Raw genomic sequence first — 27,900 nt, 5'->3', positions numbered from 1 at the left:
TACAGAAGCAGGATTTAAGTTTTCTTAATAATTTTGAATTTTGTGTATGCCAAGTTGTATGTGTTAAAAGTTTGCTGGCAGTGGCCAGCATTTTTATGAATGGAGTACTATATAGGTGTTCTGTAATTCACATATGAAGAGTATGCCTGGAGTCTCTGCTGGGTTTGCTGTTGGTCTTTCTTGGTAAAGGCTGACAGAAGATGAAGGCAGCTCTCTCTGTATTTAGTTCCCGTTGAATTTTTGCATCCTGCTACCTACTACCCCTTCCCATTAACTCATTTCTAAGAAGAAGGTGGTCATGATTATAGATATTTGCCTTAAAATAAAATTTTAAAATTCAAATACCAGAAGTTTGTAAGTTGGTGGTTGTATGTGAGCATTCTTTTTAGTACGTTAGCTCTGTTCCTTTAGGACTTTGTTTTTTAGTGTTCTTCAAGTTTCCTTAACACTTAGGATTTTGTATCTTGATGCCGTCTTACAATTCTTCCTTCTTCCTCCAGATATCGCTTGTGTGATTTTTGTCTGCTAGAGCTTCAGCCCAATAACTTGGCCAGTCTTTTCAAGATTGTGGTTTATGTATATACTTCTGTAGGCAGTGGTAAAGATTGCTTTGTGATGATGGTAGAAGCAAAGGAGAATTGAGGGTACAGGAGATGGGGAAGGCTCTGAATCTAGCCTACGTCAGAGCTCCAGTTTCTTCTTTTCCTTCCTTTCCTCTTTGCTTTTTTTCTCTTCCTCTCCTTTCTTTTCTTCTGGAGATGGGGTGAGGGAAGTGAGGAGTAAGAAGGTGTGGTAGAAGAAAAGACAAATTCAAAGAGGTAAGCAGTACCTCCCAAGACATTTCCTTCTTTCCCTGCAGTTGTCTCCCTCCTTCCTCTGACCTCCCCGCTTCCTGATTTAGGGAAATGAGGCTGAGGTCAGAGGGACCTATGTGTTCCAGCTGCTGCTTAGCTGCTATTTTTAGCCGGGCCCTACAGCAGGCTGGCACCAGGCCATGATGGCTCAGAGCCAGCATGTTGTGCGACTGCTGGCAAATGTCAGAAATTTAACTTTTCAGTTATCAAACTGAACTAAGTTTCAGACACTTGCTATGGTACTCTTTTTAGCTATACTTTTGTGAAATAGGATGTGCATGTCGTTTAGATATGGATTTTTAATAGTAGTCATCATAAATGATAAGTCTTGAAACATGTAACATGTAGTTTATGTTAGGAGAAAGATTTAAAGAATTGCTTTAGCAGGTCAGACATAAATCCATCTCAATACCTTGGTTTTGTGGTGACACCAAGAAGTGTGAAATTTGCCTGATTTATTTACTATGCCTCAGGCATCTTTCAAATTCCCATTGCTGTTGAAGTGGTGGAGTCTGAAATGGTTTCTGTAATTATAGGTGCCATCAGACCTTTAAAAAAACACAATACTGTTTTTTCTACAGTTGTCAGCGTTCTCTTTGCTAACATCTTTGTGTGTGCTTAGATTTGGTTAATGCCCTAGCAGTATGTTTTAAAAAATCTAGCTATTGTAGGGAACAGCTGGGTTTTGATTGAAATATCATTATCCGAGTCTAGGTTCTTCATGCTCTAGAGCCAGTATTATGTAGATTTTATCTGCAAAGTCAGTTTTAGACTTTGGGATGCATATGTGAATTCAAGAACTTAATGATTTGTATCCTACAAAATGAAAAATACAGTGTCCCAAAGGTCGCCATACATACACACATAGGGAAAAATAGAAATTGTAGCGGAATGTACCTTTATTTACAAAATACCACAAAATTTTACACAATACTTACAAAATATTTCTCTACGTGTTGACATAAATATAAAAATACAAAACATAGTAAGAGTTTTTTAGTTTTTCCTATGTGTAGCAACCCTTAGGACACCCCTGTATATTTGTTCTTGAATAATTTTAGAAAGAAGTAAAAAAAGTTATAGTATGAATTTGTGTCTTTCGAAGGGACTTTGATGAGAAAAATATTGTTTCTGCTTTTTCTGTAATAGCATATAGAAAACCTGAGGGTATGTTAAGGGATGATTTATCTTGTACTGTGGATTATACTGAATACAAATAAAAACGTGGGTGATTGTTCCCTTGTTTATAAGGAATAGTGGTATAATGTTCTTAGATTGGTTGGATGACAGGATAATGTTTATTTAGTTCATTGGTCTTTCACCCTTCTTAAGGTAGCACAAAATAATTGGCCAAAATAAGTAGGAATAGAATCAAGTAGATTTCATCTTCCCTTTGTTCTTAAGGTAGTTATTGGCTAAATTTTCCTGGATTCACTTTTGTGAAAATAAGAAAGGTTAAGTTGAGAGATTTAGTGAAAGGCACATTGCTGGTGTAATAGCCTACAGAAGTATATTTACATTTTTACATCTTAAAAATATTTTGGATAAGAGGAATTTGGGCAGTTTGCTGATGTTAATCAAAGAATATTTTATCTCTTTTACTTAAGGTGAAAACAAAAATTTTATTAGGAAATATAACTATAGTATCTCAGGAATAGAATATCAAGCACATTAAACTACTGTATGCCATAGTATAGTAATTATATTGTATAGTCTTTCTGCAGTTGGAGGTTATGATAGGTATTTCTAAAGTGGCTTAGAGATAGTTTGTTTGATCTAAGTGTCTCTATGTAATTTAATATGATGCCCAGAACATTGTAATAGACTGGATAGTAGTAGGTTAAGTGACTATCTTATGGACCCTTAATGTAATTTATATTTTACTTAGGTAAGCTATATCTGTGATGTCAGCTCTAGCTTAACAAGCTTGATGAAAAACAAAGCCTAGTCGGTAGTTCTACTAGTGCTGTTAGAAGCAAAATGCTCAAATGATATTCTGCATTGGATCTCTCCTACCGACCTAGTAAAATACATTAAGCTCTTTCATAAATAGCAAGAAATTCCAAAGGCCTGCATGGTATTGCATTTTGCTTTCAATATGGACTGGTATAGTGGGGGTAAAAAACTGTATTCATTTTAACAATTGGTAGCAACATATTTTTATTTTAAAATGGATGGATTTTTTTTTTTTTTTTTTTGGTAGAGATAGAGTCTCACTGTACCGCCCTCAGGTAGAGTGCCGTGGCGTCACACGGCTCACAGCAACCTCTAACTCTTGGGCTTATGTGATTCTCTTGCCTCAGCCTCCCGAGTTAAAATGGATGGATTTTTAAAAGCATTTCTTGTTTCTGTAGATTTAAGATTCACTTAATTTTTCACTGTTTATTAAAAATTTTATTTTGTTTCTAATAATTTTAGATGTCTTATATCACCACCAGTGATATAAGAGCAACTGACTATGGGTTTATTCAAAATGTAATTAGGACTGAATTTGTTTTAGTAGCTCATAGCTTAGCAGTGGCTTGTCTTTTAATTTTGATAAATTATGAAACTTAGTTCTTTAGCTTTTCAGTGAAATTTATTTCTTAACACAAAGGAGTATGGTTTGTATTTTTTTTTGCCCATCAGTCCGTATAAAAATATGGAACGCTTCACGAATTTGCGTGTCATCCTTGCGCAGGGGCCATGCTAATCTTCTCTGTATCCTTCCAATTTTAGTATATGTGCTGCTGAAGCGAGCATGGTTTGTATTTTTTTTTAACAAAATGTGTGTGTGCACGTGTGTGTGATGGGGGCTTTGTGGTGGTGAGTTAAGAAAAGCACAAGAAATTCAAGTGGCCTATTCAAATATAGAGAGCTCTCCCTCTGATCTTCCGTCAAGAATTTATACTTTTTAGGGCTGCTTATTTTTATTTATTTATTTAATTTATTTTTCGAGACAGTCACACTATGTCATCCTTGGTAGAGTGCTGTGGTAGAGTGCTCACAGCAACCTCCAACTCTTGGGCTTAGGCGATTCTCTTGCCTCAGCCTCCCAAGTAGCTGGGACTATAGGCACCCGCCACAACGCCTGGCTATTTTTTGTTGCAGTTATCGTTGTTTAGCTGGCCTTCGAACCTGCCAGCCTCAGTGTATGTGGCTGGTGCTGTAACCACTGTGCTACGGGTGCCAAGCCTGGGCTGTTTATTTAATGTCACATTAAAAACTTGTTTTTTACTTCTTGATTGTCCCCCTTCATACTTAAAAATAGACACTATAATTAAGAATGTAAAAGTTCAGTGTATAATAACAGTCTGATCATCAGTGATTTTAGAGATACATTAACTATCACATTTCTAAATGGCTTGTTTTAAAAATTTACTTCCTGAGTTGCTGTTTTCCTCTTTGGTCCTTTACAATTGTGGAACAATTAATTTTCTCCTTTTTCATTGTCTTTTTAGAATTGAGCTTTGAACCTGATACTTTCAAGAAGCCTTATTTATTAAATCTAGAACATTCCATGTCTTAGATTCATAACTTAAAAAAAAAAAAATCTGTAGTAGTAGACCAGATCTATTTAGTTAATCTGGTTTCCTTATTAGATCAAGGGGCAGTTCCTGTCTCTCTGGTAAAAAGCAGGTAGACCTTCTGAAATTCCAATAGGGTTGTTTTAGAACCTGACTCTGGTCTGACTCGTAGTTATTTCCAAATTTGAGAATACAACTGTGAAATGTAAAACTTGAAGGAAATAAGGAACTGTTTTTTCTTAGAAATCAGAATATCAAAACAGATCTTGTAGAATCACAGATTTCTAAGCATCTGATAGAGGGAGCATCAGTTGGTTAAACCAAATTGACTCAAAATATGCAGTGTTACTAAATAAATGTAAAAATATTCTGCTCTACACCGTTGGGGGGTTGTCATTTTGAGTTTCCCATTGTTGAGTAGATATTTCTAGTCTTTTTTGGGGCAGGATGCAATGAAAATTATAAAGCATTTAAATACAAAGTTCCTTTTTGGTGTGAAAGATAAATCTGCTAGTTGGAAAAAAAATATGGGCAAATTTTAAATCCAGAGCAACCCACTACTATATTAATAGTGCTGGTATATCATATGCACAGTAGACATCGAATTGTCACTTGAATGAGTGATAGTCTTAGATTATATGCCAGTCCTGTGGGTGTCTGTATAAAATTCACTCAGTTGAAAACAAAGCTTCAATTTTTAATTAGTTGAGTTTCTGAGTCTGAATTGCTGTAAGGGGGGAGTAGGAACATGACCGCTAGTTAGGTAGCTGCTTTAGGACTGGCTTTATCATCAGTCTGTTTCTGTGGGTGTTGTGTACGTTTTCTTCTTTTTCTCATTCGAAGTCTTTTTCTTCAAGTTTGTTAACTTGTTAACAATAGCATCAGCTTAAAAGCTATTGTAAAAGCAATTCATTTATAAGATGATTCCTGTTTCTAAACAGGAAATAATTTGGGTATTTCCCCCCTGCGGAATAGTACTTTTGGTTTTTTTAAGAGATTGCTTTTTCCTTCTATTTGGTTATTTTACTTTTTAAAGAAATTGGTACAACTAAATTTAGTTTTAAAAAATTTCCTCCCCCAGATGACTTGCAAAAGCACCTATGACTTCAAAACATCTTGCAAGATCTTAAATGTTAGGAAAAGACATTGGCTAATTAATAGGAGTGGTTTATTAAACTGGATTATAAAATGATGATGGCTTTCCCTGAGGTAGAATTTTCTTGAGATTTCAGTGTAATATAAAGTGGGGTACACCAAAGTAGTTTTTTTTTTAATACAGTAGTTTAACGACGGAGGTGTTAAATGCTTGGCTCCTGAGAGAGATGTGTTATCCACTTACTGGGTGACCACTAGTTCCCAGTTTGCCCAATCTCGGTTTATGCCTCTTTTCCTAGATAGTCACTTATTTGACTCTCTGAAGTATTCCTTTCAGTTTGGATGATAAAGTGAGTGGTTACCCTGGCCATATGTCATGTTTCCCAGAAGAAATGGAAGAAATAAGTCAGTTTAAAATGATACTCTCTGTGCCCTTGTGTGTGTGGGGAGAGAGGAGCAGAGAGAGGCAAGGAGGAGTTGTTTGGGACCGAAGGGAGACCTTTGGCTTATCTCTCATCTCCACCCCCCTTCAGTCTCTTTGAAATAGGAAGTACATGATTTCTGTCTGAGTTCTTGTTTGGACTGCAGTTAAGACAGTCTCAGTCTCTGTGGGTTTGATGTATCCCACCTCTTTCCCCCTCATCTTTTTTACAGTTTTAAGATAATGTAAATTTTCATGCTCCTATTTGAAGTTGAATTGTATGATCCTATGTTTGTATTGATTTCTGTTTGCACATTTTCTTAGGTTGGTGTTCACAAGTACTGCTATTTTAGATACTTCTGCAGTTAGCCACTTACATGAATATATCCTGGTCATGAGCATGGAGAAGGTGCCTGAGCCATCAGGAGAGTAGAATCCTCTTTGCTGGGACTTGTCTTACTACTTGTTTGTCCCTAGATAGCTCTCAGTACTGGCTCTGAACATGGAGTCCATGTAAATGGGAATAATTATACCTTTACCTCTATCTTGAGGCTGCTGAGATGTCCACATGGGAATACATGAAAGTATTTGAATTCTAAATATAATTGTTATACCAAAGGGCAGTATGTTATTGTAAGGCAGTGTTCCAGTTTCACCTGATTTCTTCCATTTATTGTTATTTTCTTCTAGTTTTCTGTATTTTCCAAAACACTGTAGGTTGATTTTGTAATTAGAGAAGGAAAACATTGTTTTTAAAAAAGTCTTATTACCATTAAAATACTAACTTCACTATCCACAGATTTATTTTTGTTAATGGTTTATTATGATTATAATTGTTGCCTGGTCTAGTGTAAACGAACAGAGCATATATTATTCAACAAGGTATCCCATGCCTTAATATCTTAATATTTCCTTTACTGTTGACCCTAATGATGGACGAGGTTTTTTTTCTCTTGAAATTCTACAATTCTTCTGAACATGAAAAGGGAGATCGCTAAAATCAGTTCTGTGGTATTCATGAATAGAATGGACAGTTTGTGGATTAACCTTGTCTCTTGAGGTTTAATTCCTCGGCTTCCCTGAATTTCTAGCATGGCAAGTAGAGGATGGAAGAAAACATAAAATTCTCAGTTTCAGAATTCCTTAAATCATACAATTGTACTGAGATCTATACTACCTTCTTCTGGAGACATGCATCAGTAAATGAAGAGTTGATTAACATTTCCCCCCTGATTTAAAGGGTTAAAAATAAAGTATTTAGAAAAATAGTTCCAAGTGAAATTTAAGATCTTAATATGAACTGAATTTTTTGTATATTTTTTCAGTTCTATTTCTGGGTGTTTTCTCACGTCTTTGCCTTGGAAAGCTGTGGTAGTATGATCCAGACTACCTGTTGTATGTTTTTTTTCCCCTGTTATCCAAAGTTTAATGTCTTCAGTGAAGTTTAGACCAGATTAGCTATCACATCATGCATCTTTCACTTTTCTTACCTGTTAATGGCCTTTCTCAACTTCTAATTTGTACTATAAAGCTATTTTTAAAAAATCTTACATGTTGTTTATGTGTGTACACCCGTGTGTTTGTAAGCATGTACTTCATGTATTCATAGAGTGTTGATCTTAAGACGGGCAGGTATCGGCTTTTAGAACAACCTATATTGCAGCCAGGATGATGATGTCCTGCCCTGTGCAGAACCTTCAGTGGCTTCCCTTTGCCCAGAGAACTAAAGTTATTGGTGAGTGTACAAGGCCCAGCATGGTCCAGCCCTGACCCTCATCTGCCTCCTGCATTGTCCTCCCTTGCCCTGCAGCTGCGTCTAAGCTGCCTGGCCACCTGCCTTTGCCTATGTTCTTTTTTCTGCCTGCAATGCTCTTCTGTGCCTGCTTCGTTCCCTAATTGTCATCTTGGCTCAGAGAAATATTCTGGCATAACATTTTCTCCTTTGTAACCCTAGTTATAGTTTCCTATGTGATTTTTGTTTTTTAAATTACCTTCTCAATTAGACTGTAAGCTCTGGGAGAGCAGAAACTGTATATGTGTATGTATATGTACGTGTACCTGTTTGTATCCATGGTCCCAGTACAACCATTTGCACATAGATGTCTCTCAATAAAAGTTTGTTGCATAAATGGATGAAGGAATTGGTGTTTTACTTTGGGAATTCTTCATATTCTCCAGGAGAGAGGCACTGCCTGCATTAAGTGGTTCCATGTATCTCCTACCCCACATCTATCACAAAAAGAATTTGCGAATTTGACAAATAGCCTTGTTTCGTGTTTGTAGCCACCTAGGACCTTCACAGATTTCCCAAAGGTACATTTGCATTCACATCTATGGTTAGATGGATTTTCTTAGGAGAGTTTGAGAAACTCTACGCTGTTCTGTTTACAGTAAGTACCTTATCAAGGTAGTTCTCCTGGGATGTGCATTTATATGACACGGACTGAGAAACTCAGTTTGGCATGTATTACTGGAAGATTGAGCCCTGAGTCTGCAGCCAGAGGCTGTGAGAGTATGACAGGTATGTGGATAGAGCAGGAGGCTTTCTTGTGCCCACACGTAAAGTCAGTTCTTTACCACTTTCTGTCATTTCTCTGGGTTGAGCAGCTGTGTTTGGTCATGGACATAGCCCATGTGCAGGGTGTAGTCTTATGTGGAACATTTTTTCCCTACCACTTATTCTGTGCATTTCTGCTTGTGCTTGAGCTTTTCTTTTTCAATTTTATTTTTTGTATTTTAGTCTTAAGTTAATTAAACTGAAAAGTGACAGGCTGCAATGATGCATGTAAAAAATTCCAATCAAGTATCTGCCATATAAACATTTCTAATCTTATTAAAGTGGTCTTGGAAAAAAAAGTTTTTTCTTTTTTCTTTTTTTTTTTTTTTTTTTTGAGACAAAGTCTTACTTTGTCGTCCTTGGTAGAGTGGTGTGGTGTCATAGCTGAAAGCAACCGCAAATTCTTGAGCTCAAGCTGTACTCTTGCCTCAGCCTCCCAAGTACCTGTGACTACAGGCGCTCGCCACAATGCTCGGCTATTTTAGAGACAGGGTGTTGGTCTTGCTAAGGCTGGTCTCGAACCTGTGAACTTAGACAATCCATCTGACTCGGCCTCCCAGAGTGCTGGGATTATAGGCATGAGCCACTGCACCTGGCCTCAGTTCATGTGGAATGTAAATTAGTTTACTATTTAATATAAATACTATTATAATAATGTATTAATAATATATTAAATACTATTTAATATAAATAGTAAGCTAATATAAAGTTCATGTGGAATTTAAATTAGTTGACTATTTAAATTTACTATTTACTATTTATAATAGTAAATTACTATTAATAAATAGTAATTTGTTTATTAATATAAATATTAAATTTAAATAGTAAACTAATTTAAATTCCACATGAACTTTATGTCCACCCTGTACATATATTGCAGTTCCTAGCACAGCCACTCGAAAGATTATGTGACAATATATGGTGAAAAACTCTAGAGATAGGAATGTTAATAATTACTTAAATAATCAAAAGAAGAGAGGAAAGGGGAAAACAAAAAACTAAATACCAAACAGTAAATAAACAATAAAATGATGACCTAAATCCGTACAGCAATAATTATGTCAAATGGTAATGACCCAAGCATACCAATAAAAAAGCATAAATTATTAGAATGGATTTTAAAAAAAGCCTCAATATGTACTGTCTACAAGAAACTCCCTTTTTTTTTTGAGACCGAGTCTCACTCTGTTCCCCCTCTGCTGTGGTGTCATAGATCATAGCAATCTCAAAGTCCTGAGTTCAAGCGATTCTCTTGCTTCAGCCTCCTGAGTAACTGGGACTCCAGGTGCCTGCCACAATGCCTGGCTATTTTTAGAGATGAGGTTTCACGTTGGCTCAGGCTGGTCTTAAACCTGTGAGCTCAGGCAGTCCACCTTCCTCAGCCTCGCAGAGTGCTTGCTAGGATTACAGGTGTGATGATCCACCTTGACCGGTCCTAAAAAAAAGTTTTTTCAGTATCTTTTTTTGGGGTGAGGATTGGAGTCAGCTCGAACTTGGAACTTGTACTTACCATAGTTGCAGCTTATAATATCTACCACTCTTTGAATACCACTTCTGTACTTACAGTCCTTAACTTTAAGGAGAAGGCCTTCTTCCCATTCATTCCATGGCGGAGGAAACAGACACAAGGCTTTGTCACTCGTGCAGGAACACCCAGCTGGTGTGTTGTACCCCTGGATACCTGGACCTTCCAACTCTCAAGTTAGGTCTTTTCTCTGTACCACCTTCTTTAATAGGTGTTGCCAGAAGTGACTTACAGGTACATAAAGAAAACCATTCAGAGTATTCCTCGGTCTGTGACACCACTCAAATTCAGCTGTCTGACTTTTGAACAGTGTTCCACTATTTACTACATGTGCTATGTTTTATTTTATTCTCTTTAATAGTAGAAAAGGATATGTGACCCATCCATGATGTTGTACTATCTTGCTTTTTGGAGCTGGTAATGCACTGAGTTGAGGATGACTTTTTTTTTTTTTTTTTTGCTGGACTTTTAAAAAAATAGTTTCAGTTACAGCATTTAGTGACATTAATAGTTCAGCTTGAAACAATTATGGTTTTCTCTGTCATCAGTTCCTTGATTTTTGTGGGAGACTTGGAGGCAATGTATGTAGGAAGATACTTCAAAGAGAGGTTTAGCATAGTGGATAGTGTGTGAGGCAGTGGAGGCACACACAGCCGTTACTGGAAGGCCGTGCTTTGACTGCCGTGTTAGCAGCCTGATTGATAGATTCAGCAGATTGCTACAGCCTGAAGACCTGTCTCTTACAGCAAGCCTTAAAATTTTCTTTCCCATGTTTATTTTTAGGAAACTGCTCTGTTTACTGGCAAGGAAATATTAGGTGTGTCTTTCCAGGCAACATCCCAGGTCTTTTGGAAGCTTTGGTACATGTGACTACATTCCTGCTGCCACCATACCCCTCCTCAAATTAGTGAACTACTTACACGTTGATCCTGAGTTCCAAAGCAGGGTCTGTCTGCAGCATTTGCAGTTTTCTGTGTAGACTGCTCACAAGTTAAAAGCTTAGGAAGTCTATATAACTTGTCATAATTGTAGCACTTTGACTTATTAAGGTATATGTTTTGATTATCTGGTTTATAAAAGTACCATATAAAAATCCACCTATGCTATACAATTGCTGAAATACTGAGTAAGCTCTGTGTTTTATGACCAAATTATGGGATGAGTAATTACTCTCTAGAGTGAATAGTTCAAAATGAAGTAACCACATGGCAAAGGTGTGATGTGACACCAGATGTATTTAAGCCCCAAAGGTATGTAATTATTTCACTATTCTTGCACATACGCTCAAGTACATTTATGCTTATGGCAAGAGTTTTACCTGCAAAAGCAAATTCACTTTCTGATAAGTGAAAGAACAGTGCCTTATTTTTGAAGAGCTGAGAGGTGTTTTGATGTTAGAGGTACCATTCTAGTCCCTCTGGTTTCTTTAGGGCCTAATTTAAATTCATACATCACTGGATTCTAGAGTAAACCAGGATCATACTCTGGATTTCAAATGTTAAGGATAGTTGGGGAGTTTCTTAGGGCCCCATACTTGGGATCCATCGTTTGTGCTCAGTGACTTGTTCTGTACTCCATTCCTAGACTCTAGTGTATTTTGGTCATCGCTTGCCTTACTTTAGGCAATATGTGCTGTACTTTGGTTTTCTATTGAAAGTAAGAACTATTTTGGGAGTCTACGTAGATTTTTAATTTTTTAGCCCATCTGATCTCATTTTACAGATTGTGAAGAATTACAGGTAGTACCTCACGCTTACTTGTCCTTTCTACTTTTAATTCAGTATTCCAATATCATTAAAAATGTGACTGATACTTGTTTATCACAATTTTACATGCTTCATTAAATGAGTTAACTGTGCTGCTATTGAATAATGTAAAGTGATCAGGTTATGTCAGTTTCCCCTGTCAAAGGACCAGATACTGCAGCTTGGAGATAGGTTTGTATTTATGACTTAAGTCCTTGTTCACAGCCTAGAAGATGAGAATTCCTTAGTCCGGCACCAGTGGAGGTCCCTAATGGTTGCTAAATTTTCCCTTGGGCTAGAGAAAGTAAAGTTGAGCTATCTCGTGGCTTTGGGACTCCAGTAAAGTAGTGGTGATGGAAGCTTACTTATTTACAATATGATTCTCTTGACAGGCTTTTTTTAAATGCAGTATTAGGTGGCAGAAACCAAAGTGTTCACTCACCTTTGTAACTTAGTATTGGAGTACAGTACACACATTTAAGGCTTTAAATTCTTTTGGGTGGGGGAGGGAGGATTGGTGACAGAAGCTAGAGTGCTGTGGTGTCAGCCTCGCTCACAGCAACCTCAAACTCCTGGGTTACGTCATCTTCCTGCCTCAGTCTGCCTAGTAGCTGGTACTACAGGTACCTGCCACGATGCTGGCTAATTTTTCTTTTCTTCTTTTTTTTTTAATAGTAGAGACAGGAATCTTGCTCTTGCTCAGGCTGGTCTCAAACTCCTGAGCTCAAGAAGTCCTCCCACTTGCACCTCCCAGAGTGCTAGGATTATAGGCATGAGCCACTGTGCCTGGCCAACTCTGTTAAATTCTTTAGGAAAATACAATTCACAAGTAATTTGTGGAAAAATCATAGTAGGATACTGTCATTCTGTTAGGTTATTAATGTGTTCATTAAAAAAAAACTGACAAATTTCTATTCATTTATAGTTTTGCTGTCTGATGTAGTAGCCACATGTAACTATTGAGCATGTGGCAGGCCAGAATTATGACGTGCTGGAAGTGTACTGTGCACAGATTTTGAAGACGTACTGTAATAAAGAGAATGTAAAACAAGTTATGAGTAATTTGTTGGAATAATATTTAACGTATTTTGTGTTAAATTAAAATTAATTTTACTTGTTTCTTTTTACTTTTTAAAACGTGGCTAATTGGGAATTTAAAATTACATATATGGCTCATACTTACTAGTGTTGCTTTAAATGCCCTTTGGTCTTATAATAAGTTTTTTTTTTTTAATATATACACAATTCAGTTGTGATTTGGTTACATGCTAGATTTTTACTATTTATTTATTTAATTTATTTATTTAGACAGAGTCTCACTTTGGTGCCCTGGGTAGACTGCTATGGCATCATAGCTCACAGCAACCTCAAACTCTTGGGCTTAAGTGATTATGTTGTCTTGGCCTTCCACGTAGCTGGGACTACAGGTGCCTGCCACAATGCCTGGCCATTTCTTAGAGACAAGGTCAGGCTAGTCTCAAACCTGTGAGCTTAGGCAGTCCACCCACCTCGGCCTCCCAGAATGCTAGGATTACAGGTGTGAGCCACTGTGCCCAGCCGATTTTTACTTTTTAATAATTTTTTTTGGTACGTTGCTCAGGCTGGCCTCAAATTCCTGTGCTCAAGTGATCCTCCCACCTCAGCCTCCTGAGTAGCTGGGACTGCAGGTGTGCATGCAGCACCATGCCTTACTTGATTTTTAACTTTTTACCAACACAAATCTAAACACTCAAGACATTTTTTAGTTGACCTTCAAGTTATTTGAGACAGTTTTTCGTCTTAAATGTGTAAGGTAGAAGACCTTGAAGATGTGAGACTTCATTGGCTAAGTTATTTCCAATAATTGTAAGAGTTTAAATTTGTCTTATTTTCCATAAAATTTCAGTGGATTGTTCTAGTTAAAATATATGGTGAATACTAAAATTATATTTACTTTTAAAACTCATTCCTTAAAACGTAATTGGTTTCTATAGTAATATAAGGAAGCTATCTTACAGGCTTTTTATTTTTTTTTGTATGAAGACCGAAGATAGGTTTTTTGGAGTTAAATTTTTTGTTTTTTTTTTTAACTTTTACTATCCAAAAATAAAAAAGACCAACATAAGATGGCCAGTTCTTTGTCATTCATAGTATCATCCTCGCCTGGGAATTTGGAGATTGGAACCAACATTTGGGTTTTAATAAGCCAGGGATTCTGATATCTGTAGAACCATGGCCTAATATATGGACCACTGATCCAGGTCTACCCAGGAAAAGAGAAACCACTCAATTTTTTTTTTTTTCCCCAGTTTTTGGCTGGGGCTGGGTTTGAACCCGCCACCTCCCATATATGGGGCTGGTGCCCTACCGCTTTGAGGTGCCGCCCATCACTCAAATTTTTAAGACAGGAATTCAGTCCTGGGAGTTGACTATGCAGGTGATGGAAGGGCAGAGACAGCAAGATAGGTGAGGCAACCTGAAGATGAACAGCAAGCAGAGGGAAGGTAATGCATCCATTAGGATAGGGTTATGGGAGTTTAGGAGCCAAGGTCCATGTGAGGAGATTGGGACCTCCTGGTAGGGGCTGATAGAAGCTGGAGCCATGGAAGAAATGCAGCTGTCGTTGGGAACACTTCCTGAAGTAGAAGAGTAGGAAGAGAAACATCTTGGCTCTTTTCTTCTTCCCACCTGCCACTTTTCCACCAGTGCCTCTCATAGGCTGAACCCAGAGATAAGCCAGCTGATCTAAAAGCCTGAGAAATGATGTCTGGCTGTGATGACTCTCTGAGATAAAAAGCTCCCTCAAAGGGTAGATTTGTGGACAAACAGGCCCAGAACTGGCTCAGTTAGAAATTGCACTTTAGGAAAAAACAATATTTGTAATATAATTAAAAGATTTTAGAGGCATGTTAGTGCTATAAAATAATCTTGAGCATAGAGAAGGCAGTCTTAATGGAATAAATTTAGCCTTCTGAAAACAACTGTCCTTTTGTCATTTTGTCATTTTACCGTTGACCAGGGAAAACTTTTCAAGGACCAATGTGTGAATTTGGGAAATATTACCCTGTATATTTGAAAGACTTTATTGCCTGTCTACTCCAGGACCTATTTTGACCCTCCTCTTAATTGAGGAGTTACCAAGCTGTGTTTGGTTGTTAGCGTCATCTTGTGGCAGATGTGGGTAACTTGCCTTAATTTCTGACTTTTCTGAAATATCTTGATACTTTTCACATGAGCCCTTTAATTTATTGCTTAAACCTAAGTTCTGCCATTTTATATGTCCTTGTTGCCTCCAGTATTTACTTCCCCTATTTAATTTTCCAGTGTTATCTTTTTCCCTTTTTGTTTCAGTTGCAATCATACTATAGCTGATCAAAGGGTAATTATAATGATAAGCTGGTAACAAGGAAAATACAGCTTATAGATCGTCAAAGTTAGAAATGATGTCTTTAACCTTTTAAGCCTTTGAAAAGAGTCCTGAAGATCCCCCTAAAATTTCTGCAAAAAGTCATGCTGTTCCCTCGTTCTTTTAAATTAGTCTGTTTTCCCCAGACACTAGTATTATTTAGTTGCTATGATTTGAAGTAATATTGTTTTAAACAGTTTATAAGAAACTGACGCCTAAGAAGGTAACCACACAATTTTCCCTCTTGAATGGGGACTGTGGTATGAATTCCAGTCGACTGTGTTATAATCCAATTATGTTATTTAATGGCCCCAAATAAAATCTAGTATTTACAAATGCAAACAAATCTGGAATATATATTTTTATATTTAAAAGGTCTGTACTTCATTTATTAATTTTTTTGTATCCAAATTCCAAAAATCAAAAAGTCGTAGATAGGTGAGGAACTGGTATGGATTTTATTTTACTTGTAAGTTTTTACATGTGTAAGGGAGTGCTTCCAAATAAAAGTTTGGAAGTGGAGAAGGAATTCTATTTTTTGAGCTCCAATGGAGAGAGCTTTTGTGTGTGAGTTGCTGAGACAGATGCTATAGAGCGGTGCCCTTCATAGCACACAGAAAACAATAATTTGTACACACTGTGATAGGAGATGATTTCTAACTGTAGACAAGCTGCTAGCAGGCAGGTGGGTAGACACCCCTGGCCTTGGGGGCTGGCAGCCCCACCTGGCTGGCTCAAGAGCTGAGCTGTCAGTGTCTTGCAACTTCTTCTTTCATATTGGGAAGTTCGGCTGAATGGAGGACATTTATGGAGTAACGAATCTCAGTCTCATCAGGACGTGAACACTTGACACTTATATACGGTGGTGATACACTAGGAAAGAATATGAGTGGTTAGTTCTGATTGAGGTGGGGAGTGATCTAACAAAGGTTTTGTAGTGAGTGTGGAGCACAGGGCATTCTGTCCATAAGAATCATCTCATGCAAACATAACGGACCAGTGGGCAAAGAGTTTGGGGAAATGCTGAAGATTTCTGATGCTGCCTATAATCCTTGCATTCTAGGAGGCTGAGGCGGGTGGATCGCTTGAGCTCACAAGTTTGAGACTAGCCTGAGCATGAGTGAGACCCCCCCATCCCTACTAAAAATGAAAACCTGAGGCCAGAGGATCGCTTGAGCCAAGAGTTTGAGGTTGTTGTGAGCTGTGATGCTATGGCACTCTACCGAGGGTGACATAGTGGAGACTCTGTCTCAAAAAAAAAAAAAGATTTCTGGCGGGCGGTGCCTGTGGCTCAGTGGATAGGGCGCTGGCCCCATATACTGAGGGTGGTGGGTTCAAACCCAGCCCTGGCCAAACTGCGGCAAAAATGGCTGGGCATTGTGGCAGGCACCTGTAGTCCCAGCTACTTAGAGGCTGAGGCAAGAGAATCGCCCAAGCCCAGGAGTTGGAGGTTGCTGTGAGCTGTGACTCCATGGCACTCTACCGAGGGTCATGAAGTGAGACTCTGATTCCAAAAAAAAAAGATTTCTGATGTGGTTGGGTGTCAGACTCGTGGATGCAGATAGGAAGCAGTATGGTGAGAAGTAGGCAGGGATTACTTTCAGGAAAGTCTCTATGTGGACAAATGGGCTCATGACCTTGGGCCACTGGTAGTTTTTATTCAGAGAGTGGTATGATCAGACATCCAACTACTCCCTTTCAAATCCTCCTGGGGCATTGTGGAATGAACTGGAGCCTGCAGCAGAGAATCCTGGAGAGGGGACGACGTTAATCCAGGCTTGTTAAGAGGTAATAAAGGCTTACACCTGATGAATGGAGACAGGAAGACTCACTGAGGAGGGAACCCGCTTATTTTGCTCATTAATGTGAAGAACAGTAACTCAGACTTGGAGCCTGGGTGAAGGAAAGGATGAAGGATAATTTTCAGAGTTAGAGTCTCTGTAGGGGCTTGATTTGGGATATGTGTTTTTAAAGATGCTTGCAGAGCAACAATTGATACTTATAAAGTGCTTTCTAGGGACCAGGCAGTGATCTGAAGTCTTTTACTTTTTAAACTCATTTTATTCTGAAAACAACTATAAGAAATAGGTGTTATCAGTTAGTGTTCAGTGATGAAAAAGAATAAAACCACTAATTGTTTTGAGCAGAAAGAATTTAATGCAGGGAATTGGTTATAGTGGTGTCGAAGAGGCTGGAGGAACAGAAAGGAAAAGGTGTGTATTGGCACAGTGAAGTTGGAACAGAAGGGCAAAAGGTAGGGGTGTGTGTATGGTGTGTGTGTGTGTGTGAGTGAATGTTGAAGGAGCAGAAAAGGAGAAAAGGATGTTATCAAATACATGTATCAGCTGCTCTGTAAACTGCACGCTCTACAGGTTTGCTGGAGATCTTCATTTGCTGCTTTGAAACCACCACTGAGGATGCTGGAGTCTGCAGTTATCCATTGCTACTGTTGGAGATACCACTAGAAAAAGGAAAATAGACATTTTCTTTCTCTCTCACTTTGCAGTCTCCTGCCAGTACTTCCCATGGGCAGAGCCCAACTGGAAGCCACTTGACACAGGATTTTGGAAAATGTGGTTTATAGACTTCCAGCCCCATGTAACACAGAGAAGAGATGAGAACCAACAGAGAAATAACTGGCATTCAGGGTGCTGTTTTTAAGCTTTCTTTACAGATGTGGAAACTGAGGCGCTGAGAAGGTAAGTGATTCTCCTGAGGTCACACGGGTTCCACCTGGTAGAGCTGGGGTGTGAGTCCAGGCAGTCTGGTCTCAGTCTGTGCTCTCAGCTCCTGTTCTTTCATCTGTCTCCATAAATGGTTATTGATTTGTCTTCTTATGGCTGAACACTTCACATGAGTTCCATTGAGTTTGCTTATCTAGCACTTATTTTTATTTCTGTTGTTACTGGCTTTGGTTTTTCACCCTCACCTCTGAATCCTTCTCTCTCCAGGATTACCACCGATTTTATAGCCAATACAATGTATTATTTCAATTGCTATTTTTCCTTGAACTTTGCCTGGGTTTTGATGCCCATACCCATTTATATGGAATTCCAGCCTTGACCTCTGTGATGCTAGACTTGCTTTATTTTCCCCGCATCTCACTGAGACTCCTTGGTTTTCTTCTTTCTCTTCCCATCTCTTGGATTAAGTTAAGATTAGATATAAGAAGCTACTTAATGTTAATTTCATATTTAAATCAGGGACCAATAAAACATTACGTACATATATATATTCTTGTGGCCTTTTTCCTTTTTGTGTGTGTGGTAAAGTCATAGAGGAGTAGGGTCCCAGTTTGGGCTCTGCTTTAGGCAAGCAGGAAAAGAGAATGGAGACTGAAGGAGAGGGACTCACTCAGCGCTGCTCAGTGCTTTACACCATACTCCTGAATGAGGTGGATGAGGAAACTGTGATAAGCAAATAGTAGAACTGAAACCCTAGTCTGCCTGGCCGTGATGGCCAGCCAGGCTCTTTACTCTGGACTGCCCAGGGAAAGCCCCCAGTCTCTTCCCTGTTAAATGAGAGAAGTCGGCAAGATAATTTTTAAGGCCTGTTCTAGTTCTGTCATCCTGATTCTATAACATATTGATTGTCCTGAGCAATAATTGCTTTTCTAAGTAAATATTGAAAGAGGGAGTTACCATTCTACTTTAGGACATGTTCTGTTTTATTAAGACCCAGAGTACTAACGTGGCATTTGTGAGAAGTTATAAACTAGGGCAAAGACATTTAGAGTAGTCTTGATGACAGATCTTCACCTACATTTCAAGGGCGTCCCATTACGTCCAAATGACACTGCTGCCCGAACACTTTGGAAGCTGTGGCTTTTATTCACAGGGGCTCTGGATAATAGCTTTGGGACAACTCTAGCCTATAACAAAGGACAACCTTGTTAATTCCATTATACTTTCTGTTGAGAACGTTTGCTTCCAGGTTATTAAGAATTCTCCTTTCCTCGCAGGAAATTTAGTGTGAAATTTGCAAGAGGATAGTGGAAAATATATTTCAAGGACAAGGTTCACTGTGATGTGGTTTGACACCTTTAGAGAGCCAACAGACAACCCTAAAATTAACCATTATGTTATTCTCCCATGTCTTCCAACATGCAAATAGATTGTTTAAATGGACATCAACCTCCTCTGGTGTGCAGTACTCATCATAAAATGCCAAGCAAGTATTCTTAGATATGCATCAGTAAAGTAAGTAAATTTCCAGGCTCTGTAGATTCTTTTTAACCCTTTTTTTTTACCTCATAAACTTTCTCTAACCCTTCCCTCATTCACACCTTATTTTTCAAAAATGAGCAATTGACAGGAATATGCCTCCTTTTAAACTTTAGCTCTCCTGGCTTTGGTTTTCCTCCCACCTCTGTGCCCACTCCTTCACTTGGTTTGGGTGGTTATTTGTGTCCATCTTCTGTCCACACCTTGATGTGTGTAGGGTTTGAGGCTTAGGTTCTTTTCTTTACCTGATGCCTGTTTTTAGATGGTGCCAACCATCCCAAAGCTTTCAGTGCCATCCAATGATGACTCTGCAATTTTTATTTCCAAATCTGCCTTCTCTCCTGATTGCTTACTTATCTTTTACATCTGCATTGGTCCAGCAGGCATTTCAAACCATTTTTAGACTGCCACTTCCCTCTAAAGTAAGAAACTTTACATCATAATCCCGTCCACATGTACATTACTATAAATAACAGAAACAAAGACTTTCACAAGGCAAGACTTAACTTTAAAACATGCCATGATTAATGGTGTTTCATTTCCATTAAAAAATGCTCTGTATGACCCATAGCATGAATTTGCCCCTTCTTAGTGGATCACGTCCCACTGTTTGAAAATCATTATTCTTGAGCCACTATAGATGTTTTAGAGGTATTTAGTTTGTGGGAAGACTGCTCGTGTATTGGGAGACCATGACTATTTAGAGTGCAGTATGTAATTATAAAATGAAAGAAGTCATGACATGATACAGGGAAAAGCAAGGAACCAAGAAGCCAGCATTTCCTGGACTTTGTCTTATCTAGGTCACTGATGATTTAACCACAAGCTGATGACTTTTCTAAGAAATCACATTTTTGCTTTTTCCCTGTCTGAGCAAGATCTGGATAAATGAAATTACATATAATTTTTAAAGATTTTAAAATGAAACCAATCAGTATTCTAGGCCCCAATTTAAATGCCCAAATGCTGACTTATAATAATTCAGTATCCCAAGACGAAGTATGTGTCAGAATAGGGGATAAAACACTTAATTTTCAGATACCTGGGGTAAGTTAGTCTTAGTCTGGTTTCAGTTTGTCTCTTTATTCTCCTGAGATTCAAGATGAAAAGCTATGTTTCCTTTACCACCTGGTTAGATCTTTGACATCTGCTTGAACAAAGTTGCCAAAATGAGGAAACTTCCTTTCTCTATTTGCAACTGTGTCCTCCTCTCCCCGCCCCACAAGGGGTAGTGTGGGGCAGGGGAGTGGTTAAGCAGAGGCCATGAAGGCTAACCAAAAGGAAAAGGTTCAGTATAGGCTAACAACACTGGTTTAAAGGCTATCCCCATATAAGAAAGATCCCATCAACTCCTGGAGAGAGTGACTGTGAAATCAGAGCAAACTTTTGGTTATGTTATTCAGAATCGTTTGTTATATAGAATTGGTAGGAATACCTTCTCATCTCCTAACACATGGAACCAATTTTGAGTGTGTTTGTAACAGCTCCCTATAAGATTTTATAGGTACTTACCTTGTACACTTCTGCTGAGTTCACAGAAGGTTGACTAATCCCAGTTTCCCAACAGCGTCCTCTTTGATCCCGTAGTGTTTTCATATTTATTTTAGAAGCAACACAAAATTTATTCTAATGAAGCTTCAGGAAATAGCTTTATCTCTTAAAGCTTTCCAGTTGGCATAATGAGTTAAGGGCAGTTTACTTGAGGGGTAGGGGTTAGGGAGAGACTCAGGCTATCCAAGAATGGACCTGAAAATTGTTTGCTGATAAGAGAACTCCTTTATAAGTCATACCTGAGGGAAGTTAAAATATGTTTAAAGGTTATTAAAACACACACATAAACACAATCTCTTATTTAACATTTTGTTAACTAACTTTAGCAGCCAAGATTTTTTAATGGTCTGTATAGCATGGTTTTTGTTTCAGAAAACCCAATAATATACTACCTTCTTTATATTAAAAAGTAACCCAATCTCATGGTATGTTTTTTAAATTTCTCTTTACTTCTAATATTTTGTCTTTCCTGAACAAATAGCTCAGATTGTAGCATTTCTCTTTTTCAATAGTAGGCCATCAAGAACCAGAAAATTATGACCTACTACCCAAATTAGGCCTGCCACCTATTTTTATATAGCCTGAAAACTAAGAATGATTTTTATACTTTCTTAGTGGTTGGCAGAAAAAATAAAAATTTTTTCTAGGTATAGAAGGAACATACCTTAAAATAATAAAGTCCATATATGACATACCCACAGCCAACATCATACTGAGTAGGGAAAAGTGGAAAGCATCATCTTTAAGAACTGGAATGAGACATGTCTGCCCACCTTTACCACTACTGGGAGTCCTTGCTAGAGTTGTCTAGCAAAAGAAAGAAAGATAAGCCATCTAAATTGGAAAAGAGGAAGTCAGGTTATCCCTGTTCACTGATAATATGATCTTATATCTAGAAAACACTAAAGTCTCCACCAAAAAACTCTTAGATTTGATAAATGAAATTTATCAGAGTGCAAAATCAATGTACAAAAATCAGCAGTGTTTCTATGCCCATTATTGATCTAGCTGAAAACCAAAATCAATGAGATAATCCCACTTACTACAGCTACAAAAATACACCTAGGAATATATTTAACCAAGGAGGTAAACAAGGAAAACTACAAAACAAAAAATATGGATGAGGCTCAGCACCTGTAGCTCAGCGGCTGGGACACCAGCCACATACACCAGAACTGGCGAGTTAGAACCAGCCCAGGCTCCCCAAACAACAATGACAACTACAACCAAAACATAGCCGGGTGTTGTGGTGGGCACCTGTAGTCCCAGCTATTTAGGAGGCTGAGGCAAGAGAATTGCTTAAGCCCAAGAGTTGCAGGTTGCTGTGAGCGGTGATGCCACGGCACTCTGCCCAGGGCGACATAGTAAGATGCTGTCTGAAAAAAAATATGGATGAAAGAAATTGTAGATGACACAAATGGAAAAACATTGCATGCTCATAGATCGGAAGAATTAATATTATTAAGACGACTACACTGCTTATAGCAATATAAATAAAAATAACAATTAGAAAAAAATCTTAAAATTTATATGGAACCAAAAAGGAGCCCAAATGGGCCAAAGCAATCATAAGCAAAAAGAACAAAGCTAGAGGCATCACTTTATCTGACATCAAATTATACTACAAGGCTGTAGTAACCCAAACAGTATGGTACTGGTACAAAAGTAGACACATGGAACAGAATAAAGAACTCAGAAATAAAGCCACATATTTGCCACCTGATCTGGGACAAAAGTTGACAGACGTATGGGGCAAAAGACACACATTTCATAAATGGCACTTGGAAAATCATATGGCCATATGTAATGAATGAAACCAGACTTCCTTCTCATTACATATATAAAAAATCAACTCAAAATAGATTAAAGACTGAAATTTAAGACGTGAAACTATAAATACTAGAAGAAAACCTACGGGAAAGATACTGGTCTAGGTAAAGAATTCATAACTAAGACCTCAAAATCATAGGCACTAAACCAAAAATAGGCGAATAGGACCGGATTTAAAGTTCTGCACAGCAAAAGAAATAACAGGGTGAACAGACAACCTGGAAAATGGAAGAAAATATTTTCAAACTATGAATCTGTGACAGGGACTGACCCAGAATTTACAAGGATCTCAACCGAAAAAATCCCAAATATATTCCCTGTAAAATGTGTGCAAGGGACACAAAAGACATTTTTCAAAAAAAGACATATGAATGACCAACATGCATATGAAAAAATACTCAGTATCACTAATCATCAGGGAAATACAAATTAAAATCATAAGATGTCAATCAGAATAGCTATTAATGAAAACACAAAACATAACATGTTGCCGAGGATGCAGAGAAAAGGGAATGCTTATACACTGTTGGTGGAACTATTAATTAGTATGACCTCTATGAGAAAACGGTATGGAGGGCTCGACGCCTGTACCTCGGGCCAGGGCCCTGGCCACATACACCAGGGCTGGCGGGTTCGAACTCGGCCCGGGCCTGCCAAACAACAATGACTACTACTACTACTACAACAACAAAAAAGAGTAGCTGGGGGTTGTGGTGAGCGCCTGTAGTCCCAGCTACTTGGGAGGCTGAGGCAAGAGAATTGCATAAGCCAAGGAGTTTGAGGTTGCTGTGAGTTGTGACTCCCGGGCATTCTACTGAGGGTGACATAGTGAGACTCTTGTCTCAAAACAAAACAAAACAAACAAAAAAAACAGTATGGAGATTTTTTTTTTTTTTTTTGTAGAGGCAGAGTCTCACTTGATTGCCCTGGGTAGAGTGCCGTGGCATCACACAGCTTACAGCAACCTCCAACTCCTGGGCTTAGGTGAGTTGGGCTGGTCTCTTGGCTCAGCCTCCCGAATAGCTGGGACTACAGGCACCTGCCACAATGTCTGGCTATTTTCTTTGTTGCAATTTAGCCTGGGCCGGGTTTGAACCCGCCACCCTTGGTATGTGGGGCCGGCGCCCTATCCACTGAGCCACAGGTGCTGCCCCAATATGGAGATTTTTCATAGAAAAATACAACTACCATTTAATTGTCTACCCAAAGGAAAAGAAATTATATTGAAAAGATGCCAAAATTTGTATGTTTATTGCAGCACGTTCCCAATAGCAAAGAAACGAAATCAACCTAAGTGTTCGTTAATAGGTACTGGATAAAGAAAATATAGTGTCTGTACACGATGTAGTACCATTCAACCGTAAAAAGAATGAAACAAGTTCTTTTGCAGCAACATAGATGGAATTGGAGTCCATTATCTTAAGTGAAACAACTCAGCATAGAAAGATTAAATAATGGCATATTCTCACTTACATGTAAGTTGTAGCTTAATAATATGTACAGATGGATGGATCTAGAATGTGGAATGGTAGTGGAGAGAAAGAAGGGTTGGGATGGGTGGAAGGTGGGTAGATGATGAGAGATCACGTAAGTGATGGATACCCTAAAAGCCCTTACCTCACCACTTGGTAATGTGTCCGTGTGACAAAATTACACTTTCCTTCATAAATTTATACAAATAAAAAAGAATGTTTCATGACATGAAAATTGTATGAAATTTATATTTTAGAGTCCATAAATAAAATTTTGCATTATAACACATCTGTGTTCATTAATTTATGCCTCAATTTTTTCAGGCTGCTGTAACAAAATAGCATTAATTAGGTGGCTTATAAACAATGGAAATTTGTTTCTTATAGTTGTGGAAGCTGAGCAAGACCAAGACCAAAGTGCTGGCAAATTTAGTGTCTATAAATTCCTAATTTATAGATAGTGCCGTTTTGCTCTGTCCTCACATGGTGGAACAAATGAGGAGTCTCTCTTGTGCCTCTGTCGAAGGGCACTCATCCCACTCTTGATGGCTCTGCTCACAGGACCTAATCACCTCCCCAAGGTTCTACCTCCTAGCACCATCACACTGGTGGTTAGGTTTCAACCCAGGAGTTTTGTAGGGATTAAAACATTCAAACCATAGCAGTGTGTGTTTGTCTATGAGTGCTTTCATGGACTAATGGCAGAGTTGAGTAGTTGATACAGAAACTTTATGGCTGCAAAGCCTACAAAAGTTACCATCTGGTTCTTTATTAAAAAGAAAAATTGCTGACCTCTGGCCTACAGGGTTCACAGCCTTTGGAATGTAATACGTTTAATCAGTTCTATCAGTGAACTTGATTATTTTAAAGAGTTCCAATATGGGATATCATGGTCATAAAGATAGAAAGTATGGAGAATTTGGAGCGTATAAACATTGAATTTGCTCTTCTGTGTGTATTCTGTAGACCAGCTTCTTGGATATGGAATAGACAACTTGCTGAATTTTGAAAAATATTGGAATGGCTGTTAAAAGGCTGTGACACAGAAATACGGCAGTGCTTAATGTGCTGTACTAAGAGAGGAACATTCCAAACTTCATTTCAGATTTGACAGCTTTTATTTTTCAGGCATCTCGAATACATCTTGTATGATCACCTCCATTTCACCCTCCCTTGTGTGCTTTTCTTTGATAATATTCTCTAGTATGGCTTCCATTCCTCTGGGGCATTCTTCTTCCCCTTTTGGGATTCCTATAACTCGTATGTTGGAATGCTTCATAAAGTCCCATAATTCTGACAGTGAACGTTCTGCTTTCTCTCTCTTCTTTTCTGCCTCTTTTACTATCTGAGTTATCTCAAGAACTTTGTCTTCTACCTCTGAAATTCTTTCTTCTGCATGGTCTAACCTGTTGCTGATACTTTCCATTGCATCTTTAAGTTCCCTGATTGTTTCATTTCCTTCAGCTCTGCTATATCCTTTTTATATTCTTCATATCGTTCATCTCTGATTTGATTCTGTTTTTGGATTTCCTTTTGGTTATTTTCCACTTTATTAGCAGTTTCCTTCATTGTTTCCATCATTTCTTTCATTGTTTTCAACAATGTATATTCTAAATTCCCTTTCTGTCATTCCTAACATTTCTTTATAGGTGGAATCCTCTGCAGTAGCTACCTCATGGTCCCTTGGCGGGGTTGTTCTGGACTGGTTCTTCATGTTGCCTGGAGTTTTCTGCTGATTTTTCCTCATGAGTGATTTCTTTTATCTGTTTCCTTGCCCTAATTTTCCTTTCACTTCCTCTTGCTCTTTAAGTTCTCGTGCCTGTGGAAGTTGCAGGTGGGTTTAGACGGATTGAACACATGCGACCACTTGCTGTTTTTCCACTGTTTTAGTCCTCCTCTTGGGGTCCAGAAGTCTCTCGCTGACTCCCTGTATCCTCACAGGGGTGATGATAGGCAGATCCCACTAGCCAGAGATGCCTGGAGTCCTATCTCCCCAGACTCACGGTGCCCAGATGCAAGGAAGCTGTTACTCGGCTGCCATCTTGCTCCGCCTCGTGTGCTTTTATTTTAATCTGGTGAAGATTGCCTTTGTCTCACAGTAGACTGTGATTATTCTCTCTCCTAAGACTCGGTGGTTTTCAGTACTCACATTGGTCTGAAAGGTGCAGTCAGTTCCCTTTGCTGACTTACTAAGCTGTGTGTGCAAATAGCATTGGGTTGGCATAGTGTGCAGAAAAGGTCTGTCAAACCTGTTCTTCGCAGAAAGTTCGGCTAAAATGAGGACTTCTGCCCAATACTTAAGTTTCTTTTCTGTATAGCACCTCAGAATTCAAACCTGTCTTGTATTAGTTGTCACTTTTAATCTCTTTTAACCCTTAATCCTGGAAGGGTTGTTTATACTTTATTGAGCAATCCAGTAGATTGGCCTGCAGCCCCTTTCTTTTCTTTGGTTTCTCAGGATAGTATCAGTGCCACATTTTAGTGCGCTCCAAGGCCAAGTTAGTTACGTAGCAGATAAATATACTAGTATGGTATCCTTAATACTCTTCAAACCCTGCAGAGAAGCTAAATAAGCAAAAATGAACTCTGAAAAGCCAAAACAGTATGTTAAAATATCTGCACACTTAGTTTTTCTCTTAACTAATTATAAGATCCAAAATCCTCCTTCAGACTCAGTATTTATTTATTTATTTTTTTAATTGTTAAATCATAGCTGCGTACATTAGTGCAATCAAGGGGTACAGTGTGCTAGTTTCATATACAATCTGAAATATTCTCATCAAACTGTTGCTCAGACTCAATATTCTTAATTAGAAATGGTTTTAGAAAACCCTAACTATTGCCAGTGGCTCATGTCTGTAATCCCAGCCCTCTAGGAGGCTGAGGTGGGTGGATCATCTGAACTCAGGAGTTGGAGACCAGCCTGAGCAAGGGGGAGACCCTGTCTTTACTAAAAGTAGAAAAAAACTAGCCAGGCATTGTGGCGGGTACTTGTAGTCCCAGCTACTCGGGAGGCTGAGGCAAGAGGATCACATGAGCCCAAGAATTTGAGGTTGCTGTGAGCTATGATGCCACAGCACTATATCCAGTGTGACAGACTGAGACTCTGTCTTTAAAAAAAAAAAAAAAAAGGATTAACTATTTAGCTTTCTAGTTTACATTGTGTCTGAGAAGGACCTAGAAGTGGGCAGAGGAGAAGGGGATGCCCTACACACAGGCGTGTCAGCAGCCGGAGTGCTGTCTTGATTAAGTGATTGCATGAGAAAATAAAACTGTAAGAAAAGATAAAAAAGCATCTGAGAACTCAGCAAGGTCATTTGTTGTGGGACTACAGCCCCAAACACCTCTTGATCCCCTGAGGAATAATTGTCATATTGCTGACAGAAGATTTTTTGAACCCTTAGCGTGAGCCAGTCCCTGTAAGCATTACATTTTCTCCTCAAAACATTTCCTGATTCAGAAAGTCTTATATCAGCTCTTCTGTGCCTTTCGTTGTTGAGAAGAACGAGACATTTCCTGTACCTTTCCCAAGATTCATTAAATAGCTCAGGTAGTCCGATTCTTGAGCCTACTTTCATCTCAAGAGCACAGAGGCCATGTAGTGTGCCGGCTAGAGTTTCTGGCTTCTGATCCCAGTTCTTTTATCTTCTGATTTTTAACTAATGTTTAGTGCGTCTGTTTCCACGTTTATGAAGTAGTTTTGTAAGTCATTTGTACCTACACCATAGGATTGTAA

At 38.5% G+C, this 27,900-nt stretch overlaps 1 protein-coding gene and 1 non-coding gene across 2 annotated transcripts in view; one reads left to right on the top strand and one right to left on the bottom strand.

Annotated features, from left to right (window-relative positions):
• Nucleotides 1–27,900, top strand: part of ZSWIM6 (zinc finger SWIM-type containing 6) — a 212,939-nt gene that overhangs the window by 10,648 nt on the left and 174,391 nt on the right. The window lies entirely within an intron of this gene.
• Nucleotides 3,490–3,596, bottom strand: LOC128592128 (U6 spliceosomal RNA). Its single transcript, XR_008381774.1, has one exon. It is a non-coding gene; the product is annotated as a U6 spliceosomal RNA (small nuclear RNA).

The sequence above is a fragment of the Nycticebus coucang genome, chromosome 1 (assembly GCF_027406575.1).
Source record: "Nycticebus coucang isolate mNycCou1 chromosome 1, mNycCou1.pri, whole genome shotgun sequence".
In the NCBI taxonomy this organism is placed as follows: domain Eukaryota; kingdom Metazoa; phylum Chordata; class Mammalia; order Primates; family Lorisidae; genus Nycticebus; species Nycticebus coucang.
The sequence above is the reverse complement of the archived record's forward strand: the minus strand, read 5'-3'. Positions and strand labels throughout refer to the sequence as shown.